Genomic DNA, 11,758 nt, shown 5'->3' with positions numbered 1-11,758 from the left:
TTATAATTAAAGCTCATTGAGGGCTAAAAATCTATAGACTCTGAAAGGATATTTATTACAGAAAGTATTACAAACCTAGACAGCATATTAAAAAGTAGAGCTATCACTTTGCCAACAAAGGTCTGTGTAGTCAAAGCTATGGTTTTTCCAGTAGTCATGTATGGATGTGAGAGTTGGACCATAAAGAAGGCTGAGTGCCGAAGAATTGGTGCTTTTGAATTGTGGTGCTGGAGAAGACTCTTGAGAGTCCTTTGGACTGCAAGGAGATCAAAAGAGTCAGTCTTAAAGGAAATCAAGCCTGAATATTCATTGGAAGGACTGATTTGAAGCTGAAGCTCCAATACTTTGGCCACCTGATGTGAAGAGTTGACTCATTGGAGAAGACCCTGATGTTGGGAAAGATTGAGGGCAGAAGGAGAAGGGGACAACAGAGAATGAGATTGTTCGATGACATCATTGACTCAATCGACATGAGTTTGAGCAAACTCTGGGAAACAGTGGAGGACAGGGAAGCCTGGCATGTAGCAGTCTATGCAGTCACAAAGAGTTAGACACAACTTAGTAACTGAACAACAACAACAATCTAAGGACAAATTATGCTTTTCTCCACTCTATTCAGGAAATAATTGCATGCAGTATGCTTACATTGAAACAGAATTTTACAGTTGAAATCATAATACTTGTACTAAATAGTTCTTTTACTTTGGTCCCTTAATATTTCTGGGTATCTGCTTCCTCAGATTAAAAAAATGAGAGGCTGGAAATAGATGAGCCATAAAGCCTCTGTCAGATTTTAAAATGTTATGGTTTCCTAGAGGGTTAATTTATAAAGAAATATACACCCCCCTTACCCCAGATAATGTGCTATTTTTCACAAACATTACTGATATAGCATCTATTTTCAGTTTCCAATGAAATGGAGAACAATGTGACCCATTTAAAAGCCAGCTCACGAGAGAATATTACCTACCAGTTATCAATCCTTCTAGCTAATTCTCTTGATAAGGACCGTATGATAGAAATATTTCTTTGCTGCAAAACTAATAGCAGTCTAGACTATATTTGATAATACTGTACATGCACACTGCAGTAGCTCTGAAAAATGGTTTCCTATTTGTTGCCAATTTAGTTTGCTTGAGGTGAGAAAAAGAAGAAAACTCACTTTTATGTTCATCTGTCTTGAGTGACTGAGCAGTTAAAAAGACATATGGCTTCTCCAGATCATTAGAAACTATAGCTGTTAATTTCGGTGTGAATTGCTCTTGTGTTTATGATCCAGAAATCATTGCTATTAAAATGGTAAGAAATTTCTTTTTCAGTTTTAAGAAAATATTCTTCCATTCACACGCATGCTTTCTTAGGATGAATTAAAGGATGTCTACTAAGAAAGACAGGAGAGTAACTGAATAATGGAAAGCAGCATCATTGTAATGAATAACTCAGTTCATGGATGTAGTTTCCTAAATTTCACCTCTCTAACAACAATTGGGCTAATGCTTGTCCATGGGAGATAGCTAAAAGAGGCTGTAAAAATCTGTTTCCTTAGAAAAGGACCAGGCTTGGAGATACTTGGTTAGTGAGGTCAATGATTCCTCATCGTTATATTCAATTTTAGTAACAAAGTTCCTATTTCTGAGTTGGGGCAAACACCAGAGTACATATTTTTAATGATGTGTTAACTTGTAAATGCACAATTAAACAAATATCACAAAGTGATGGTACATCAGCTTAAGTGATGCTTTTTAAGAACAAACCTTGGGACTTCCCTGGTGGTCCAGTGGCTCAGACTTGGCACTTCCAGTGCAGAGGACCCTGATTTGATCCCTGGTCAGAGGACTAGATCCCACATGCCACAACTAGGAGTTTGCATGCTGTAACTAAAGAGATCCTGTATGCTGCAATACGGGTGGAAGATCCTGTGTGCTGCAAATAAGACCCAGCACAGCCAAATAAATAAATAAGTAAATAAATATTTTTTGAAAAAGAACAGAAACCAATCCATCCATACTCATGTACTTCTATTAATTCTTCCCAATATCCTGCCTAGGAAAATGCCATACACACACACACACACACACATGACACGTATATGCCTCTTGAGTTGTGGATGATGGGGACAGAGGACACACCCTTCAGTGGCTGCAGTAGCACCGTTGGGTGGGGTTGGGAACCAGTGTCATGGCAGGGAGCACATGTGTGTGCTCCTTCATCTCTGAAGGCAGATGCAGAACAAGGTACCCAGGAGATGGGGAGGACACCTCGGGGTGTGAACCGCGGAACATTGTTAGCAGGCTACTCCAGGATGACCCCTCTGTCTCCAGCTCACTTAAAAAAACTTGTATTTGTTTTTGGCTGTGCTTATCCTTCATTGCTTTGCACATGCTTTCTCTAGTTGTGGTGAGTGGGGGCCACTCTTCTTGTGGTACGTGGGCTTCTCATCGCGGAGCACAGGCTCTGGGGCGTGTGGGCTTCAGCAGTTGCAGCTCCCAGGCTTTAGAGCACAGGCACAATAGTTGTGACCCATAGGCTCAGCTGCCCCGCAGGATGTAGGATCCTTCTGGACCAGGGATGGAACTGGTGTCCCCTGCAGTGCAAGGGCCCTGGGCCATAAGAATTCTTATTCCCTGGACCATGGAAGTCCTCCAGCTCACTTTTAACAGCAGTGATACAGACAGAGTGTGGACAGTGACTGGACAAAAGGACAGAAGTGAGGGGGAGGGGGAGAGAGAGAATGAGGGAGGGGAGAATGGCTCTCAGAAGAGCACGGATGAGGTTTCAGAGGTAAATGCTCAGACTTCCTGGTTTGCCTGTTGTCCTTGTATAATCAGAAATAGTGTCCCTTCACTCTAAAAGTGTCAGCCATGGATGACAAATTGTTACCCTAGATACATGCCCCAAATGCTGGCTTCATCACTGATGACAGTCCTGGGACTTGAAAGGGTCAAGTGGTGCAGCTAGGAAAAGAAAACTGCTAAGAATTTGGAGATAACTCCAAAAAGAAAACATCACTGCATTTTTCTTGTTTATTTCTATGATTTGACTGATAGGCTTCTTGCAGCTTAGCTGTGTGGAGAAGTGTGTTTGTATCAAACATTATAATCTTAAGATTTGATAAGACTTATCATCATCAAACCTCTCCCACTATCTCTGTCTTCCTCTTGCTGCTGAGGCAGCCCTGAGGGCACTCACACCTTGAGTTATTTCCTCCCCCTGAGTGTAGGCTGGGTTTGGGGACTTGCTTCTATCAGATAGAATGGGGCATGGGCGGGCGATGCAAGGCTTCTTCAAGGTGAAGTTATTAAAAAAAAAACTCTGGATTCACCTGGTTGTCTCCCTCTCTCAAACCAGCAGTCATGTCCTGAGTTGCCATCTAGACAGGCTCACGTGGAAAGGAACTGACGTCTCCAGCCACCAGTCACCAGGGACAGAGAGTGTCCATGGCCGCGTGAGTGAGTGTGGAAGCAGACCCTGCCCCAGTCGAGCCTCAAGATGACAGCAGCCCCAGCCCATATCTTGACCATAGCCTTGTGAGGGACAGAGGTCGGCATCCAAGCCAAGCCTAGAGTCTTGACCCACAGAAACCATGAGATGATGTTTTTAACCTCACATTTTGGAATAATTTATTATGCAGCAATTGATAAAACTTAGACGAGCACCATTTTTGTCCCCTTTCAGGGTCCATGGATTAACTTCCTATCAACCACATCTCATTAATGCAAATCCCACAACTGGCTATCATTGAACAATCTTTTTTTTTTAATGATTTTTTTTTGATGTGGACTTTATTTTAAAATCTTTATTGAATTTTTTACAATATTGCTTCCTTTTACGTTTTGGTGTTTCATTGGCCCCAAGGCATGTGGGATCTTACTCCCTGATCAGAGATCGAACCTGCACCCCCTGTACTGGAAGGCGAAGTCTTAACCACTGGACCACCAGGGAAGTCCCTGTCACTGAACAATATTAATCGAGTGTCTGCTGCTTAGTAGGAGGTCAGGGAGTCAAGAGTTCCTGAGGGAAATGTCCACAGCGAGAGGGTATGTATGCAGGGGAGATGTCATTCTGGTGAATGTGCCCACAGCAGATCTCACCGTACTCCTATCCAATGCCTCTTACCATTTATCTCGTCTATATGAGGACTCCTTTTCAATCCCTCACACCGAGCCACCTTCCCCTTCTTAGGAGCTGCCCTTCAGCTGTGGGACCTGAAGCCAGGCTTTCCACCCAAGACCCTGACCCTTCCCGTCCCTTTCATCTGGGGTGGAGGCCGAGGCCCAGCACATGTGTGATGCTGTGTGACACTGGGCAAACTGCTTCACCTCTCTGCACACCTGTGAACGCAAACAAACATTGGGCAGGGGCTTCTCTGGTGGTCCAGTGGTTAAAGCTTTGCCTTCCAATGCAGGGTGTGCAGGTTCGATACCTAGTCAGGGAACTAAGATGCCACATGCCTCTTGGCCAATAAACCAAAACATAAAACAGAAGCAGTATTGTAACAAATTCAGTAAAGACTTAAAAAATGGTCCACACACACACATAAAAAAAATCTAAAAGGAAAAAACCAACCAAAAACCATTGGGTGATAGTAATACTGGGCACAGATGACCATGTACCTCTTGTGTATAAGGACTAGAAATGGTTAGCTGTTTTAGAATGCACAGCCATCAGAGCTACATGAGAACAGTCCTGCAGGGTGCTCGGGCATAATGACGTTAGCTTGTGCTTACAGGAGCACCTGGCTTCCAGAGAACACTCTGTGTACCTCAGCCACTGTGGTCACAGTATCATCTGGCACAAATACAAAGAAATCATGTTGCAATCAAAACACTTTCTTGAGCTTGGACTACCTCCTCCAATTTCCAGTCTAAATCTTTGGAATTTGCTGTGAATTGTGAAATAACGCACTGACATAGGCTGGATTTTTAGAGAGCAGTTCATGACGCAGGGGCCTCAAAAGAAATAAGTCCTCCCTCTGCGTCTGGAAGATCCCCTGGAGAATGAAATGGCAACCCACTCCAGTGTTCTTGCCTGGGGAATCCCATGGACAGAGGAGCCTGGCAGGCTACAGTCCACGGGGTGGCAAGGAGTCAGACGCGACTGAACACACTCTTAATAAAAAAGCAAAGCAAAACTGCAAGGCCTTTGGAAGTTATCTGCATTCAAAAGAGTTGGGGGGCAAGTCCTGAATTCCTTTAAGAAAAAGGAAATCTCCTATTTAATGGGTGAAAAGACAACACTACAGAGTTCATGAAACTTTTGAGGAACCGTAGTTTGTAAAATAAATGAGGCATTCTGGAAAAGTCAGTCAAAGGAGAAGGTGGTTTAAGTTTCATTAATTTTGATCGAGGGGATGAATCTAGATCCAGTGATGATGCAGATATTTGCAATAACCTCATCTCACACATGCTCCTCACAGTGGGAGTCTTCAGTGGACTAAGGACATATATGTATAGAATGCATGATTTATAAGGCCTGTAAATGCATTATCTGTTTTGAAATTAAAATCCAGAGGGGGATTATACACATACATACAACACACACATGAACATACATGCATCATAACTTTCACAAGAAGCTTGGGTGTAGCTGCGCCCTGACTTTCTTCCTGCTTCCCTGGTTGCTGCCTCTCTCCTGACTTCTGACCACCTCTTCGCTCCACTTGGGATGTGCCAGGGCTGGACAGTTTTGATTGGAGCCACAAGTATTCAAGGTGGTGATGATAGAGTAATTCTCCTACATACAAACCTTCAAGTTGTGAATTTTCAAAGATGCTAACATGCATCTAGTTCCAGCAAGGAGGCTGCACCTGTGCCATCAACATCAGGTTTGAGTCAAGCTCAGCTTGCCCGCTGTCTCCTATTGCTGACGATCCTTCAGCTCTGCCATCTCCCACCTCATCTCCCTCCTCCGGTCAGTAACTCTTCTTGTCTGTTCGCTTGATGCCAGGCCCTGTGTGTCAGCTGTTGTGCTGTACTACTGTACTTTACATTGTACTGTAAGATTAAAAATGTTTTCTTTATTTTTTTATGTATTACATAAATGTTTTTATGTATTATTTGTGCGAAAAGTATTATAAGCCTATTACAGTACAGGACTGTATAGCCGATTGTGTTAGTTGAGTACCTGAACTCATTTGTATGCAGGGGACTTGCCGTACGTAAAGTTTGCAGAGAATTTCCCCACAAGCACAGGAGTAGACATGGAAAAAAAGATCTATGAATGAGTATATTATATTAAAAAAAATCTACAGCAGATCATAGACCCTTGAACTCACAAAGTGTGGTCCTTGGACCATCAACATTGGCACCACCGGGGAGCTTGTCAGAAATGCAGAATATCAGACTTCAAACCAGACCAACTAAACCTGAATCTGCTTTTCAACAAGATCCTCAGAGATGTGTATGCCCATTAAAGTTTCAGAAGCATTTCCTGACAAACATATCAGGTTAAACTCAGGTTCTTATGGCGGCCTGGCACAGCAGTAAAAGTGTGGAAACTGAAGCTAGCATGCCTAGGTTCAAATCCCGTCTCCACCACTTACAGCCTGAATCATACAGCCCTTTTAACTTCTCAGGGACTCAGTTTTCTCATCTGGAAAATGGGAATAAGCACTACCCTACTGGATTGTTAATTGAATTAACAATTGCAGAATGCTTACAGTGGCATATAGTGATTCAGTGCCATATAAGTATTGTTTAAGTATATTGTTCTAAAGCTATGTAGGGCTTCCCAGGTGGTGCTAGTTGTAAAGAGTCTGTCTGCAATGCAGGAGACTCAAGAGGCTCAGGTTCAACCCTGGGTTGGAAAGATTCCCTGGAGGAGGGCGTGGCAACCCACTCCAGTGTTCTTGCCTGCAAAATCGAATGGACAGAGGAGCCTGGTGAGCTACAGTCCATGGGTCACAAAGAATTGGACACGACTTAGCAACTGAACAATAACAACGTCAGGCACTTGAAAATAGCTGTGGATGAGATATCTAAAAGAGAAAACAGAATAAGCTCAGGATAACTTTGAAATAAATCTAAAAACCAGATGCACAGTCTTATACATACCTTTCTTAAGAGGTAGGGAGTCACAGAAACAAATGCCATAAAAACTGTGACTGTATATAAGTCAGCCCCACCAGGTAGTGAGGACCTGCTCTGTGCCAGCCAGTTGGCAGATGCAGAGCAGATTCACGGGGAAGCCAAAGAAGCTTGGCTCAGTGCCCCTCACTTCCATGGGGTCCCTGGCAAGGCCTCTGAAGGGGCTCTAGTAATTTTATAGTCTTAATTTTATACACTTTTAAGGAGGGTCATTTTATTGAAGTATAATATTACATAAGGGCATTAATAGCAGACAGTTCTGCATTGTCCTTCCTAAAGAGCAGACTGTAAGTTTCAGTCCTACATGCAGCAGCCTCTGCTTGACCTCATTTATAGCAAGGCATCCTTTCCCTCCTCCTGCCTCTCAACCCAAGTGTGGAAGCAGACTTTGCTCACCAAATGCCTCCCTGAGTTCTGACTGAGTTATGAGTGACTTCTAATATCCCATTTACACCTTGATAGGCTTCCCAGGTAGCTCTAGTGGTAAAGAACCTGCCTGCCAATGCAGGAGACATAAGAGGTGTGGGTTTGATCCCTGGGTCAGGAAGATCCACTGGAGGAGGCATGGCAGGCCACTCCAGTATTCTTGCCTGGAGAATCCCATGGACAGAGGAGCCTGGTGGGCTATGGTCTATAGAGTCGCAAGGAGTTAGACAGGACTGAAGTGATCAAGCACGCAGTTGTACTTTGATAAAGACTTAAATGATATGACAGTCATTTCTTCAGGCTGGAATAATGTACTCAAATTCTCAACATTAAAATTGAAGGGCATAGATGTAAAAAAACAAATCTAGCATTTGAGCTATAAAATTAGAGGTACTGGGTAGTGGAAACTCAGCTGGAGTATCATCTGTGAAGAAAAGAATGAAGTGCTTTGATTCAGCAGTGCTAATGAGGTCACTAGAACATCCTGGAGTTAGGAGAGATGGAGTAACCAGGCAAGCAGAAGAGGTCATGGTGCTCGGACAGCATCCAGCGTGTCTTCCTGTGTGCTAGGAGTCCCATTTCTGGAGTGTTATGGCATAATTTTCAGAACGGTAAAACCACAAAAATAAAATGAGCATGTGTCAAATATTTTATTTAACTCATTAATTAAAATTCACTTAAAATAATACTTTTGAGTCATAGAGATTTACATTCTCCAGCTTTAGCCTCGTTGTTGTTGTTTAGTTGCTAAATTGGGTCTGACTCTTTGTTCAGTGAAATTAAGACTTTCAGGGTGGGACTCCAAAGGGTTCTGCCTTTCTCAAACTCTGTTCAAGTTTCCTCTGTTATATCATTATCTTGTTCTTGAGCACCTAGTGTTTTATTTGCATTTGACTTTCAATAGCCGGTTACAGATTTCAATGAGACTAAGTAAACATTAACATAAGACTAAGTCAAAAGTGCAGTTTTATATTGTTACATTCTTATAAAGGGCATTCAGTGATGGGACACAACTTTCCAACGTTTGAGGCCCCAGAAGCATAAATAACCCTACTTCTTTTGGCTGTTGAACCCCTGAATGTATCTAAATCTTTTTTGAAGCTATAGATTTTAAAAATTATATCATAATTTTTCAAAACTTTTAAACTGTATAAAATAGGCCTTTTAATGTTTCCTAAAAATCTTTTAATCTCTCAGAGGAGCTTTCTTAATTTTATTATTCCAGAAATTGGCAAATAACAAACTGCATCTCATGCACTGACCCCAAATCATTTCCCAGCTGGAATGTATCTAGATTTCTCCTTGGGAACCTCAGTTAGGGTTTTGCCCACCGGTGCTTATCCAATGACTTTATCCAACCATATCCTCTTTCAGCTTATGCTATCAAAACCCGTATTTCTTGCACAAGTTTTTTGGTTTGCCCCCTCAAAAATCATCAGTTGATATCAAAGCAGTTATGAAAAGGGAGAAAAGGGGAAGGGGAGTTGCATTTCAGTCTCTTGGAAAAGGAGACAGGTCTGGGTAGTCTTGGTAGCCAAGAAGACCAAAGTTTCTTCTTAGAAGATACAAAGAAACACAGACCGTTACAGAGAAACAAATAGTTTCTCCTCCTTTGGAAGTTCTGACAGGCAGCAGGGTCATTTTCTCATAGTCATCACAAATGCACAAGGTTTCCACCAACTCGAAACATAAATGGGCTTGGTTGTGCTGGCTGGTTGGAACAGCAGGTTCCCATCAGGCTTCTGTTACAGAGAAAAGCTTATCCAAGCTGGGGCAATTCCCAAGGAGGACAAAACTTCAGTGGTTTTAAAAGATAAAAATGTAAAGACTTTCAAAATGTAATAAAATTTTATGAAGTGTTCTATAAAAAAGAACTGATTCAGTTGTATTGTGGCTCAGAGACTCCATGTAAGAATAGGACTTTGACCTTCAACGTCTGTAGTACATGAAACAATACGATTCAGTTATGTTTGCTTGCAAGTGTTCCGAACCATTCTTAGCAGAGCCAGAATTTTCATTTTAGAGTCAAATTATGGACTTTCCAAAACATTTGTTCTGGTTTATTTTTAAAACGATGAAAATCTGGTCATGTGAGTTAGTTAACAAGCATTTAGTTTGAGTACCTGACTCTTACTAAGTCTGGGAGATTCCAAGATGAATAAAATGTAGACATTGTCTTTTGGGAGCTTATACTTAAGTGCTGGAGAAAGACATGGAAGCAATGATGCTGGTACAAATGCTTCAAGAATAGCACCTTCTTTGGAAATCTGTGGGAGGTGGGGGAAGACTTCCTAAAGAGAAAGAATTTGTTTTCTTCTTTTTTTGGCCATGTCACATGGCATGGGCATGTGGGATCTTTGGTCCTTGACCAAGGATTGAACCTGCACCCCCTACACTGGAATCACAGAGTCTTAACCACCGGACCACGAGCAAGAAATAATTTGAGTGGAGTTTTGTAGATGGTGAGAAGGGGGAACAGGAAGATGAGTCAGACAGGTTCTCCATTTGGTGGGGGAAACGCCACAGGCAGTGTGAAAAACATGGACTGTTGTAGGAGTTATAGAAGAGCAACATTGATCCAACCTAGCAGAGATAGATTCTGTGTGGGGTGCACACACGGGAGTTTTGAGAGCATAGGACAAGCAAGATACGAGGTTGGCCAAAAAGTCCATTCTGTTTTTTCTGTACTCTTTTATGGAAAAACCTGAACCGACTTTTTGGCCAACCCATAGACTTTAGAGTGGTGGTGGGGAATAGGGTGGGGAGGAGTGAGCAGCTAGTAGGAACTGCAGTAGTCAGAGGGAGAAAAAGTGAGGTCTAATTAGCTAACCTCATGCGAAGAGTTGACTCATTGGAAAACACCCTGATGCTGGGAGGGATTGGACGCAGGAGGAGAAGGGGACAACAGAGGATGAGATGGCTGGATGGCATCACCGACTTGATGGACATGAGTCTGAGTAAACTCCGGTAGTTGGTGATGGACAGGGAGGCCTGGCATGCTGTGATTCATGGGGTCGCAAAGAGTCGGACACGACTGAGCGACTGAACTGAACTGAACTGAACTGAATTAGCTAACATCTTGACACTATATAATGTATATTGGTAGGGATCTAATACATCTTGAATGTCAAATGACTTTCTGAAAGACAGACTTTAGCTTCTCAGTGGTCAGTCAGTAGGTATTTACCAGTTGTCCCACCTGTTTCTTGAGTCACAACCTTCTGTTATGGGAATAATGGGAGCTTTATGATCTCTGAAGCTCACAGACTGTGCTTGTATCCTAATTTCACAATGATTGTTTCTGCTATTTTGGGAGAAGTTAAATAAACTCTTTGAGCCTCAGTTTCCTTATCTGTCAAATAGTGGTAATGACATCACAGAGTCATCACGAGGATTAAATGAGTAAATAAGTTCAATAGTATTTAACTCATACTTGTCCACATTGCCCATTTCCCGCCCTGCTTTGGTGTGAAGTGTGGTTTTTCCTTGTCTGCTTATAGGATTAACATTGATTACATTTATTTAAGTAATAGTTAACTATAAAAATGAATGAAATTGAGTCATTTGTAGTGGATGAGCCTAGAGTCTGTCATACAGAGCAAAGTGGATCAGAAAGAGAAAAACAAATACATATTAATGAATATACATAGAGTCTAGAAAAATGAAACTAATGGGCCTTTTGCAGGGCAGAAATAGCAACGTGGACATAGAGCATGGGCGTGTGGGCACCGTGGTGGGGGAAGAAGAGAGTAGCATTGACATGGATAAACTTTGCTGCTGTTTCTGCTATTCAGTTGCTCAATTGTGTCCAACTTTTTGAGATGCCATCGATTGTAGCCCGCCAGGCTCCATGGAGTTTTCTCAGGCAAGAATACTAGAGTGGGTTGCCATTTCCTTCTCCAGGTGATCTTCCTGGACCAGAGATCAAACTCATACCTTCTGCATTGTCAGGTGGATTCTTTACTGCTGAGCCACCAGGGAAGCACCCATATGTATATACACTACCATGTGTAAAATAGATAGCTAGTGGGAGGTTGTTATATAGCACAGGGGGCTCAACTCGGTGCTCTGTGGGGGATAGGAGGGGAATGGAAAGGAGGTTCAGGAGGGAGGGATATATGAATACACATAGCTGATTTACGTTGTACGATATTTGTATTGTATGTATTGGATTGTATGACAGAAACGAACACAACATTACAAAGCAATTATTTTCCAATGAAAAAATAAACAGAGAACATTTAGAA

Source organism: Cervus canadensis, chromosome 12, assembly GCF_019320065.1.
Source record: "Cervus canadensis isolate Bull #8, Minnesota chromosome 12, ASM1932006v1, whole genome shotgun sequence".
NCBI lineage: Eukaryota > Metazoa > Chordata > Mammalia > Artiodactyla > Cervidae > Cervus > Cervus canadensis.
Note: the sequence above shows the minus strand (reverse complement) of the source record.